We start from the raw sequence: 11,341 nt of genomic DNA, 5'->3' as shown, positions 1-11,341 counted from the left end.
AAAAATTAGCTGGGCATGGTGGTGGGTGCCTGTAATCCCAGCTACTTGGGAGGCTGAGGCAGGAGAATCGCTTGAACTGGGAGATGGAGGTTTCGGTGAGCCGAGGTGGCACCACTGCACTCCAGCCTGGGCTACTCTGTCTCAAAAATAATAATAATAATAATCTCACATTGGAGATGATTGCAGAATTCAAAAATAAGTGAGAAATTCAGCATATTTTTATTGAACTATTTGTCAGATGTTTTTCTATGGATAGGGAAAGAAAGACTATGTAAAAGGCCCAATTTCTGTGCACCAGAAGCCGCTATATTTGCTAATCAAGAGAAACCAAGACTCATCACAAATGAGCCAGGAGAACCATTATTCCCAGTATCTGGGGTTTAGGAAAATTAAGAAAATGTCTTATATGTAGACTGTTGACATTATCTTCAAATAAAGTACTTGACTTCACAGAGAGTCACTGACAGGCTTGAAAGAAGCCACCCAAAATAGAACTTTATATGCTATTATGGGGTCAAGAGATCTACAGAACATTATAAATTCTATAAATATATTCTCTGTAGTATGATGCTAATGCATTACATTTTTGTGTTGATTCATCCATTAAATGTAAAAATTGTTAATAAAAATTTTTGCATTTCTATTTCATGTTCCTTCACTTCTTAATATATGGGAACTTCAAAAAATGGTAATGGCTCTAGTCCGCTCGGCACTCCTGAGAAACACCAAGGAAAGTATTTTCTTTCCTTTCTAAACAGGACCATATCACGAAAAGTGCTCTGATATCACATTATCACAATCAGAGAAAGTACCAGAACAACATGGGAAGGAGATAATTGTCTCTGGAGTCTGCAGATAGCCATGCAGGATGGCGAGAAAGACCTTGGTGCAGATGTTGCCTTGTGGTGAAACTGCCTTCCAGATGCAGTTTTCTTAACAACTGTCTGGACCGACCCTGCAAGAACCTAGAGCCTGTAAATGATAAATGTGGATGAGCATCATAGGGAAGAAACCTTGAATAAGCTTATTTTAAAATATCCTTCGATGCATTCACTATGCAAAATTTCAGCATCTTTTAGATGCCATAAACCCCACTTCTTCTGCCTTGGGAGTCATAGAACAAACGACTTTTCTCTCCAAGGAGTAGTCATATTACCACAAGACTGAAATAGTTGTCGATCCCAACCATTTATAAATCCCGATTCTGTGGCCCCAAATATCCCACGTAATCTCAAGTTTTCATTTTCTAATTCGCGAAGACACGGGCGCTGCGGATGCCAACAGGAGGGGCGGGGATGAGGGAGAAGTTCCTTTTATTTTCTAAGTATTGCAGCAGCAGATGAGTCGGAAAGGACCACGTGGCCTAATGGATAAGGCGTCTGACTTCGGATCAGAAGATTGAGGGTTCGAATCCCTTCGTGGTTAAAAGGGGTGCGTTTTGGGGGCCTGAAAATTCTATTACCTATTTCATTGCAAGAAAAAAATAAAAAATCATCCATTTTATGGGTTTTCTGAATCATTTTTTTTCCTCCTTCTTCCTCCTCTCCTTTAAAGGGAATAAGGAGACATTCTCAAAGGCCTTAGGAGAACAAGTGACAGAGTGCAGAAAGACTGGAAAGTCAAAACTGAAATACAGCCATCCAGTATTTTGGAACTGTCAGGTTCTCCCCAAGTTTGGATTTTAAGCACTTGTGTTTCGGTTTTGTAGGCTTGGATTCAATTCAAGGATTGAATTCCTTAAAAAAAAGAAATTCAGATCTATAAGCCAAGCTTTCTCAAACTGTAGTGTCTCAGACTAATGCCAGGCCCCAATGGCTATCACAGTAGGAAACTTGTTGCTTCCTCTGATTTAGCACTAGGTCAAAACCTCTTCACACTTCACACTTCTTTTTTAGTCTAAGTGCACGTGTGCTAAGGAGTTTTGGCAGCTGCTGAAGCCTATGTTACTGGTTCTTATTCTCTATTTTAATTTTTTTTGTTTTGGATGTGTTGCCATCAAAAGGATGAGAATAGCTAATATTGAATTTTATATTACAAAGCAAAAATATAAAGGTAATTAAAATAGCGCAACTGGTTATAGTGTGTGTGTGCAAACAGGAAAAGACAGGGAACACACCTGTGCAAAATACATAAAAACACATTTTGTATTCCTAAATAACATTTTGTGTGCCTGAATTTAATAATAATTTAGGATTAAGGAAAAGTAATTTCCAATTGCTGACATCGTGATGAAACATAAGACATTTGACTCCATCCAGATGAGATCATTGATTCAAATCACATGGAGTCTATAAGTTTGTTTCTAGGTCAAAGCTAAGAATATTAAAACTAGTAATAATTACCTCTCCCTGTCCCCAGCTTCTTCCTTAGCTCTGTTTGATTCTGGTTTCCTCTAGTCATCTGTAGATTCCAAATTGTATAAAAAATGTATGGATTGAGCATTGGTTACCAGACTTTGAAATTTATTGGATTAAAAAGTGTCAATGTCCTAATGTCATGCAAAACCATGTTCTCCCTTGTTAATGGCAAAACCCACCATTTGCACTGAGCATTCTTTTATAAACTAGAGAAAGTATATAACCTCAAAAGAAGAGTAACCTTTTAAAATGAATACAGTGATACTTGAGAATTACATACCCCACCTTTTTTCTTGATTCTAAGAACAGGAAAAAGCTTCCTCCTCTCTCTCTGATGAGTATTTAATCCTGTGTACCAGAGGATGAACAAGACTTTTTCCAGGGGCCCCACAGCCTCCCTGAAGCATTTAATGAAAGTGGAAATTCTGATGCAAGAACACAAAAATTTGCCTGTCATAACTCTTTTTCTTTTCTTTTTCTTTCTTTTTCTACTGCACTGAGAGCAAAGAATACCAAAAGGAGGAGAGAGCCTTTCTAGACTGGGAGTGCCAAAAGGGAGAAAAGTGAAAAAGATAGGGAAATGTGTGGACATCCTGAGTCTTAAATGGTCACTGGAATTTAGGAGCTTGTCCCAAATCCACCAAAATAAAAATATATGCACCCTTTGATGAATGTGCAAGCCTTTCTGCTTTGAGAGTGGGATTCAGGAAAAAAAAAAAAAAAAAAAAAAAAACATAAAAAACATCTTTTGAAGGTGAATTAAAAAAAAGAGACTGGAAGAAAATAAATCAAGAAGAAAGATTTCTAGATGTGTATCACGAACACTGGGAGTTGCGTCCAGTTGCACAGGGGATTAAGAGATTCATGAATTTAATAGAGTAGCCCCCCTTATTTACAGGAGTTATGTTCCAAGACCCCAGTGGATGCCTGAAACCTTGGATAGTGCTGAACTCTATATACACTATGTTTTTTCCTATACATACACTCGTAAGATAAAGTTTAATTTATAAATTAGGCATTTAAAGAGATTAATAGTAATAACTAATAAAATAAAACAATTATAACAATCTACATACATTAATAAAAGTTATGTGAATGTGAGCTCTCTGTCTCTCAAAATACTTTATTGTACATTACTCACCTATTTTCAGACCACAGTAACAAAAGTACACAAAAACTCATGTCCTTAAGAGGTTTGGAGTTGAAGGAAGAGAGGCGGAGGCAACACAGAAAACACAAAATGAATAAGTAGATTATATAAGTAAATTATACTTTATATAGAAGAGATATGTTCTGAAGGAGTTAAAAACTATGCCCCTCTGGCACAGTGACTATTTTGAGTTAAAGGCACTTGAAAAATAGCAGGTGCAAGAATATCACTCTGACTCTCACTCTGTTTCTTAAAAGCAGAAGATTAAATTCCTCTGTGAAATAAGTCCCCCCTAAACTAGAATGAAAGTATCATTCATTCTAATTTGTAGGGAAACTGAGGCTGAGGGAAATCTGTGTAAACAAATCTTGTTAAATGAGCCTTTATCCTCTCAGCCACTTCTCTACCCAAGTAACTACCCAAGCCCAACCCCCTTTGCGGTGTTACATTTACATAGTTTACCACTTTCTATTTCAGCATGTAAGTGTTCCACTCTCACTGTGCTGTAGTATCTTCATTTTCCAATGAAGGCTCTTGTGCCACAGAAAACTTGTATTAAACGAATTCGTATGGTCTTTTTGTATTAATCTGCCTTACATCAATTTAATTCTCAGGTTCAGTTGGAGAAATTGTAATAAAAATAGAGGTAAAATTTTGCCTCCACTACAGTTCAAAAACATAAAAATTGTATTACATATTTTTATGATGTAGGGTCTCACTTTGTCACCCAGGCTGGAATGCAGTGGTGCAATCATGGTTCCCTGCAGCCTCAACCACCAATCCTCCTGCATCAGCCTCCCGAGTAACCAGAACTACAGGTGCGTGCCGTCACATCCAGCTAATTTATTTTTTGTAGAGACAGGGTCTCGCTATGTTGCTCAGGCTTATCTTGAACTCCTGGACTCAAGCAATCCTCCTGCCTCAATTCCCAAAGTACTGGGTTACAGATGTGAGCCAGCATGCTCAGCCAAAACCATAAAGATTTTTATTATGACTTGCAAGGAGCAAAGACTATGTTTCAGTCAGCTATTGCTCCATTAAAACACACACACACACAAATGCTTAAAAACATATAACAATAAGCATCTGTGTGTGTCAACTGAAGGTCAACAGCTCTTGGCCAGAGTGTATGAATGGCTGTACCTTAAGATGTAAGTACACTTCAGCTTACCTCCTCTGCGCTTCACAGTAGGAACTCTAGTTAGTTCAAAGCACATTCTTTCTGGGGCAAAGTGTGAAAAGACAGCAGCTACCCAAGGGAAAATTTCTCTCATGAAGATGGCAGAGGTGCATATGGATACCCAACTCTGCAGGCATATTTAAAGGCCCTAATTGACTTATCCCTGCTAACATCACATTGACCAAAGTCGTTCTCACGCCCAAGGCCAAAGTCAAAGTGATATGGAAATATATCACATCTCTTTGGGAGGAATTGCAGAGTTGTTAGGCAAAGGGCTTAGATATGGAAAGAAATGAAGAATTTACCAAACTTACAAATTAACCTATATCTTGAGGAAGAGAAAAACAGCCCCAATAGCCAGAACTGGTCTGACATTAACAACTAGGACTTGGAGTTGCTAGGAGCTGGCCTGGCTCTCACAGCAAAGCTCTGGTCAACTCATATTGGGTATAACCAATCTCAAAAAACACCAACAGGCAAGGACACTTTGTGGCCATTATGCCTTGAGATAAAAACAAGACAATTCATAATTGTGCTGAGTAAAAATAAGAAACAAGGACATCGTCAAATAACAAAAGTAACCAAACATCTCCTCCTTTCTGGTAAATATGACTACTGCTTCTTTACCAGTTATAGCGAGAATCCTGCTTTATCCTCTCTGTTTGTTTGTTTGTTTGTTTGTCTGTTTTTGAGACAGAATCTCACTCCGTCGCCCAGGCCAGAGTGCAGTGACGCAATATAGGCTCACCACAACTTCCTGGATTCAAATGATCTAGGCTCACCCACCTCCTAGATTCAAGCAATTCTCATGCCTCAGCCTCCCAAGTAGCTGGAATTACAGGCATGTGCCACCAAAACCCAGCTAATTTTTGTATTTTTAGTAGAGAAGGAGTTTCACCATGCAGGCTCAAACCCTGACCTCATGTGTCTGCCCGCCTCCGCCTCCCAAAGCGCTGGGATTATAGGTGTGAGCCACCACACCCAGCCTATTCTCTCCCTCATTGCAACAAACCAACAAATCTAATTTTGCTTTTCTACAGGTGTGTCTGTGGTGATCTTTGTCAGGAATTTGTCAACAGTCTTGAATTCTGAAACATTAAACATCACAGACATAGAAGCAGCTAACTTTTATGTAACACCTCCCCTTTGTCCACCACTAAACCAGATTAAGGGGAGATGTGTTAAACGTGGAAGACAACAGAGCCTCTGATAAACCACATGAAAAAAAAAAAAAAAAGAATTTTTTTTTTAAGTTGAAAAGTTTTGCATGGCATAAGCATAACCAATTTTTGTGTTTTTTGTTTAGATATGGGATGTTTAGATACAGGCTAAATGGCAGTTTTAAATATTTATTTAGCAAGTTTAGCAGTCTTTTTTGGGTGTGATTTTTATGTAACATAAATTTTAATGGTCCTATGGGCTTCATTATTTAGGAATGACATGGCATATGTAACCAATTCCTTTTTCTTTCTTTCTTTCTCTCTCTCTCTCTCTTTTTGTTGTTGTTTTTTTGTGTTTTTGTGGTTTTTGTTTGTTTGTTTTTGTTTTTTTAATACGGGGAGGGTGGGGTTGTGGGGGCCCTTGATATATTACTCAGGTTGGTCTCGAACTCCTGGACTCAAGTGATCCTCCAGTCTCGACCTTCCAAAGTGCAAGGATTACAGGCATGAGCCACTGCACCAGGCCCAATTCCTTATGATTACACATTTATGATGAAAACTGCCAAAACAGTGAAACCAAAACTAAGAAGGAAGTGAGGTCAGTGATGGTTCTTAACCCGGGAGACCCAAGGCACTTGCAAAACGACCACTAGACTCTACTCCCTAAAGATTTCGATTTAACTGGGTCTGGGGGAGGGGAGGAGACACGAGCATTTTGAGAAATATCCCCAGTTATGTATAATTAACAATCACCGGATCACAGCTAGATAAGGAGAAAGGCCAGGCGCTACTTAGGGGATTAAGCAACAAATCAGAGGGTCGGAAATCAGTTTTCAACTACAACAGAGTCTTGCGAATCTGGAGCAGCGGTGGATACACTTCTGCCTGCGCGGAGGGAGCGTAGCTGAAAATACTGTAATTTTTCCGTCCTTTATAAAATAGGATCAGTATTCGTTACCTACAGAAGGTTGTTAGTGCCAGCACAGGTTAGTGTTCTACTACGTACTGAAGAATACTTCTCTTAAGGGAGCTAAATACACTTCATTCTCAGTGAGCAAACAGGAAGATATACTCGATACCATGTCACTCAAGAGGAAACCTTAAAAAGCCTAACGGGAACGGAAACCAGAGCGACGAGGATGGGATTCGAACCCACGCGTGCAAAGCACAATGGATTAGCAGTCCATCGCCTTAACCACTCGGCCACCTCGTCACAGACCCTATTGCCTCACGATATATGTGATGTTTCTTTTCTCAGCACTTTCATTCGGCAATTCCTATTCTTTTGTTAAATGTTTTCAGTGACGGAAACAATGGATAAATGGCCCTCTTACTCTCATAAAGGAAGAAAAACTAAAGAGGAGACTGGGAGGGAGGAATAGACCCTAATAAAGATGACAAAGTACACTTTCTAAGGGAAAAATAAGAGAAATTTAAAAGGAAAAATGAATTAGTGACTGCTCCTGTTTTTTAAATCAAATTGGATTTTGTCTTTTTTCTTACGTCATGTATATGAACACCATCATTAAACCAGGTATGTCTATTGTTGCATTCCTGGACACTCCTCGGTAGGATTCCCAGAGGGATGCCTGCCATATGATGGCACTAATGCATCTGAGAAATAACCATTGTCTCTCCTAGAAGCCCAAGTGGGTGACTGGTAAAGTGTTGAAGTGATGGGTTACAGTCAAATTGTGATTGGTTCTGAGTGTCAGATCCTAGATTTTGGACTGTATCTTGAAGAATCCAAGCCATCTGAGGGATTTTTGTTTTGTTTTTGCTTATTCTGTACAAAGAAATGTGGTGAAAATGATCCTGAATGTTGTCATTTTTATTATCTTTTTGTATTTCATTTACATTCTAAGTTTAAAAAAATAAATTTATTTTATAGAGACAAGCTCTCACTACATCACTGTGTTGCCCAGGCTGGCCTCAAACTCCTAGGCTCAAGCCATCCACCCACCTTGGTTTACCCAAAGTGCTGGGATTACAGGCATAAGCCACCGTGCCCAACCTTTCTTTGGTTGTTTCTGACTCATTTCATCACAATCAGAAAAGTCAGTCTGATGCTAATGTTCTGTGAGATTAGGCACAACAGAAGAACCCCATGGCCTGGCCAGTTCCTGACAATATGCAGGCCTACTGAATAGGGTCAGACCAGTTCCTGGATACCAGGGGCTGTTTTCTCACCTATACCCAATAAAATTACAAAAACAATAATATTGTGTATGTGTGTGTTTTGAAGTGATGTAGCATTAAAAAAATAAGGCCGGGCACAGTGGCTCACACCTGTAATCCCATCACTTTGGGAGGCCAAGGCTGGAAGATCGCTTAGGCAAGATGACCAGACTCCGACTCCACAAAATATACAGAAAATTAACAGGGTGTGGTGGCTGGTGCCTGTAGTCCCAGCTACTTGGAAGGCTGTGGTGAGAGAATCAGCTGAGCCTGGGAAGGCGAGCCTGCATCAAGCCGTAATCATACTACTGCACTCCAGCTTGGGTAACAGAGTGACAAAATAAGACCCTGTCTCAAAAGCAAAGCAAAGCAAAGCAAGGCAATTAAGGATATGATCAGGATTCAAACTGTATACCCTAAGGAGGTATCAAGAAATTACCTTAAAAATATCAGACATATTAGGCATCAAATCATCATCAAAACATAGCAGGAAAGAAATGTACGAATTTTCATTTTTTTAAAGCTTCAGTTAGCAACAAATTCTGAAGTGTCCTGGAAAGAAAAAATACTGCTTGGTCTTGACTGTGTTTGGATTAGGAATTATAAAGCGTGATAAACAAACCTGGACCTGAAGGGTTCATTGGTTCTTTGATTCATTCAATCTTTTGATGAATATTTACTGAGCATTGTGTATGTTCCAGGCATTGTTCTAAGAACAAATGTATATGCCACACACAAAATTCCCTGTCCTGGTGAAACCTAATTATGTAGAAATAAGCAATAAACAATTTATAAAGCTAAATATAGGCAGAGAACAGTATCTCATGCCTATAATCATAGCATTTTGGGAAGCCGAGGCAGGCGGATTCTTCAAACTCAAGAGTTCAAGACCAGCCTGGGCACCATGGTGAAACCCCATCTCTACAAAAAATACCAAAATTTGCTGGGCATGGTGGCACACATCTGTAGTCCCAGCTACTCAGGAGGCTGAGGAGGGAGGATCGCTTGAACCCGGGAGGTTGAGGTTCAGTGAGCCAACATTGCACCACTGCACTCTAGCATGGGTGACAAAGTGAGACCTTGTCTCACCAAAAAAAAAAAAAAAGCAAAATACACAGTATATCAGAGGATGGTATATGCATAGGAGTGGTGGCAAGTTAAATAGGGTGGTCACGGGAAAATTAGCTCAGTGGTTCTCTATGCTCCACATTTGAATTCATAGGGAACTTCTGAGAAGTATTCATGTAAGGGCATTATCCGTATAGATTCTAATTCACTTGTTCAGGCATGATATTAAAAGAGAGTAGCAGTCGAGTTCTTCAATACTGGCTTGATTATAAAGGAAGATACACAGAGGAAAACTAGTTTTAAAAAGATGAGGGCAGCCAGGTGCAGTGGCTCACGCCTGTAATCCCAACACTTTCGGAGGCCGAGGCAGGCGCATCACAAGGTCAGGAGATTGAGACCATCCTGGCTAACTTGGTGAAACTCCGTCTCTACTAAAAATACAAAAAATTAGCCGGGCGTGGTGTCGGGCACCTGTAGTCCCAGCTACTCGGGAGGCTGAGGCAGGAGAATGGTGTGAACTTGGGAGGCGAAGCTTGCAGTGAGCCAAGATCATGCCAGTGCACTCCAGCCTGGGGGAGATCATGACAGTGCACTCCACGCCAGAGACTCCGTCTCAAAAAAAAAAAAAAAGAAAAAAAAATGGTGAGGGCAAGAGATAATTTTCCCAATTGAAAGGTACCAGGAATTGCTCCCAATACAGCACTTAGTGACCAAGCAAAAGAAGGTGTCTGCAAAGTATCAGTCATAGCATTAGACCAGTTCCAATTGGGGCTTATTCTGCCCTAAGGTCTCTAGAGTGTTTAACAGTGTGTTGGCCACACTTCCTGTGTAATCTCCTCCCTTTGAATGTTGGCTGGATCTAGTGACCTGCTCCTAACCTACAGAATATAGGAAATGTGATAGGATATCACTTTCATGATATGTGAGATATGTGTCTGTTGTTTTAAGCTGCCAATTTGGGGGCAATTTCTTATACAACAGATAACTAATATATTTAGGCAGGCCTGATCAGCCAGAGAGCAGTAGATCCTATGGCTGGAAGGGAGTATAGTTGAGAAAAATACCAGACATCATAGTCATAAATTTGCCAAATCTGAGTTCAGATGCTAATCATGACATCATAGACCCTTTCCGTAAGATTCTCCTATTGAAAGACTTGTGTATAAGCTTGGTGTAAATCTATACATTATCTTTTGAAAAAAGCCATGACCAATAGATTAAATCTAAAGAGCATTAACAAATGCCCCCTATTTATTTATAGAGGGTATGGTAGGCTAAATAATGACCCCCAAAATAGGTCCACAACCAATCACCAGAACCTGTGAATATGTTACCTTATGTTACCTTAAGTGGTCAAAGGAATTTTGCAAATGGATTTTCACTGAAGATTTTGAGATGGGGAGATTATCTTGTATTATCTAAGTGGGTCCAATGTAATCAAGAGGGTCCTTATAAAAGGAAGGCAGGAGCTTCAGAGTCAGGAGAAGAAAATGTGAGTTTAGAAGCAATAAGTGATGCAAGGAAGGGAGTACTAGAAGCTGAAAAAGCCAGGAAAATGAATTATCTCATGATGTCTCCAGAAGATACACAGCCCTGCTAATACTTTTATTGTAGACTTCTGATATCCAAAACGGCAAAAAAAATTTAATTGATGTTGTCTTAGCCAGGGATGGTGGTGTGCACCTATAGTCCTAGCTACTTGGGAGGCTGAAGGGGGGCGATTATTTGAACCCAGGAGTTTGAGGCTGCAATGAGCTATGATTGTGTCACTACAGTCCAGCCTGAGTGATAGTGTGAGATCCTATTTTAAAAAATAAATAAAATAGGCCAGATGCAGTGGCTCACGCCTGTAATCTCAGCACCTTGGGAGGCCGAGGTGGTCAGATCACGAGGTCAGGAGTTCAAGACCAGCCTGGCCAACATAGTGAAACCCCGTCCCTACTAAAAATACAAAAAATTAGCCAGGTGTTGTGGCAGGCGCCTGTAATCCCAGCTACTCAGGAGGCTGAGGCAGGAGAATGGCTTGAACCCGGGAGGCGGAGGTTGCAGTGAGATGAGACTGTGCCATTGCACTCCAGCCTGCGCGACAGAGCGAGACTCTGTCTCAAAAATAAATAAATAAATAAATAACAACAAATAAATTCATATTGTCTTAAACCACCAAATTTCTGGTAAGCAATAGGAAGCTAATAAAGAGTAACTAAGATAGCACCATGAAATAGGGCTAAACAGGCAGAAGGAAGTCTAC

The 11,341-nt window shown here is 40.0% G+C and overlaps 2 non-coding genes across 2 annotated transcripts; one reads left to right on the top strand and one right to left on the bottom strand.

The window, feature by feature from the left end:
* The first annotated feature begins 1,352 nt into the window (after positions 1-1,352).
* Positions 1,353-1,425, top strand: TRNAR-UCG (transfer RNA arginine (anticodon UCG)). The gene has a single exon. It is a non-coding gene; the product is annotated as a tRNA-Arg (tRNA).
* A 5,553-nt stretch (positions 1,426-6,978) lies between these two features.
* Positions 6,979-7,060, bottom strand: TRNAS-GCU (transfer RNA serine (anticodon GCU)). Its single transcript has one exon. It is a non-coding gene; the product is annotated as a tRNA-Ser (tRNA).
* Positions 7,061-11,341: the final 4,281 nt, after the last annotated feature.

Source organism: Macaca fascicularis, chromosome 4 (genome assembly GCF_037993035.2).
Source record: "Macaca fascicularis isolate 582-1 chromosome 4, T2T-MFA8v1.1".
NCBI classification, from domain to species: domain Eukaryota; kingdom Metazoa; phylum Chordata; class Mammalia; order Primates; family Cercopithecidae; genus Macaca; species Macaca fascicularis.
This window is presented reverse-complemented; position numbering and strand designations above follow the sequence as displayed.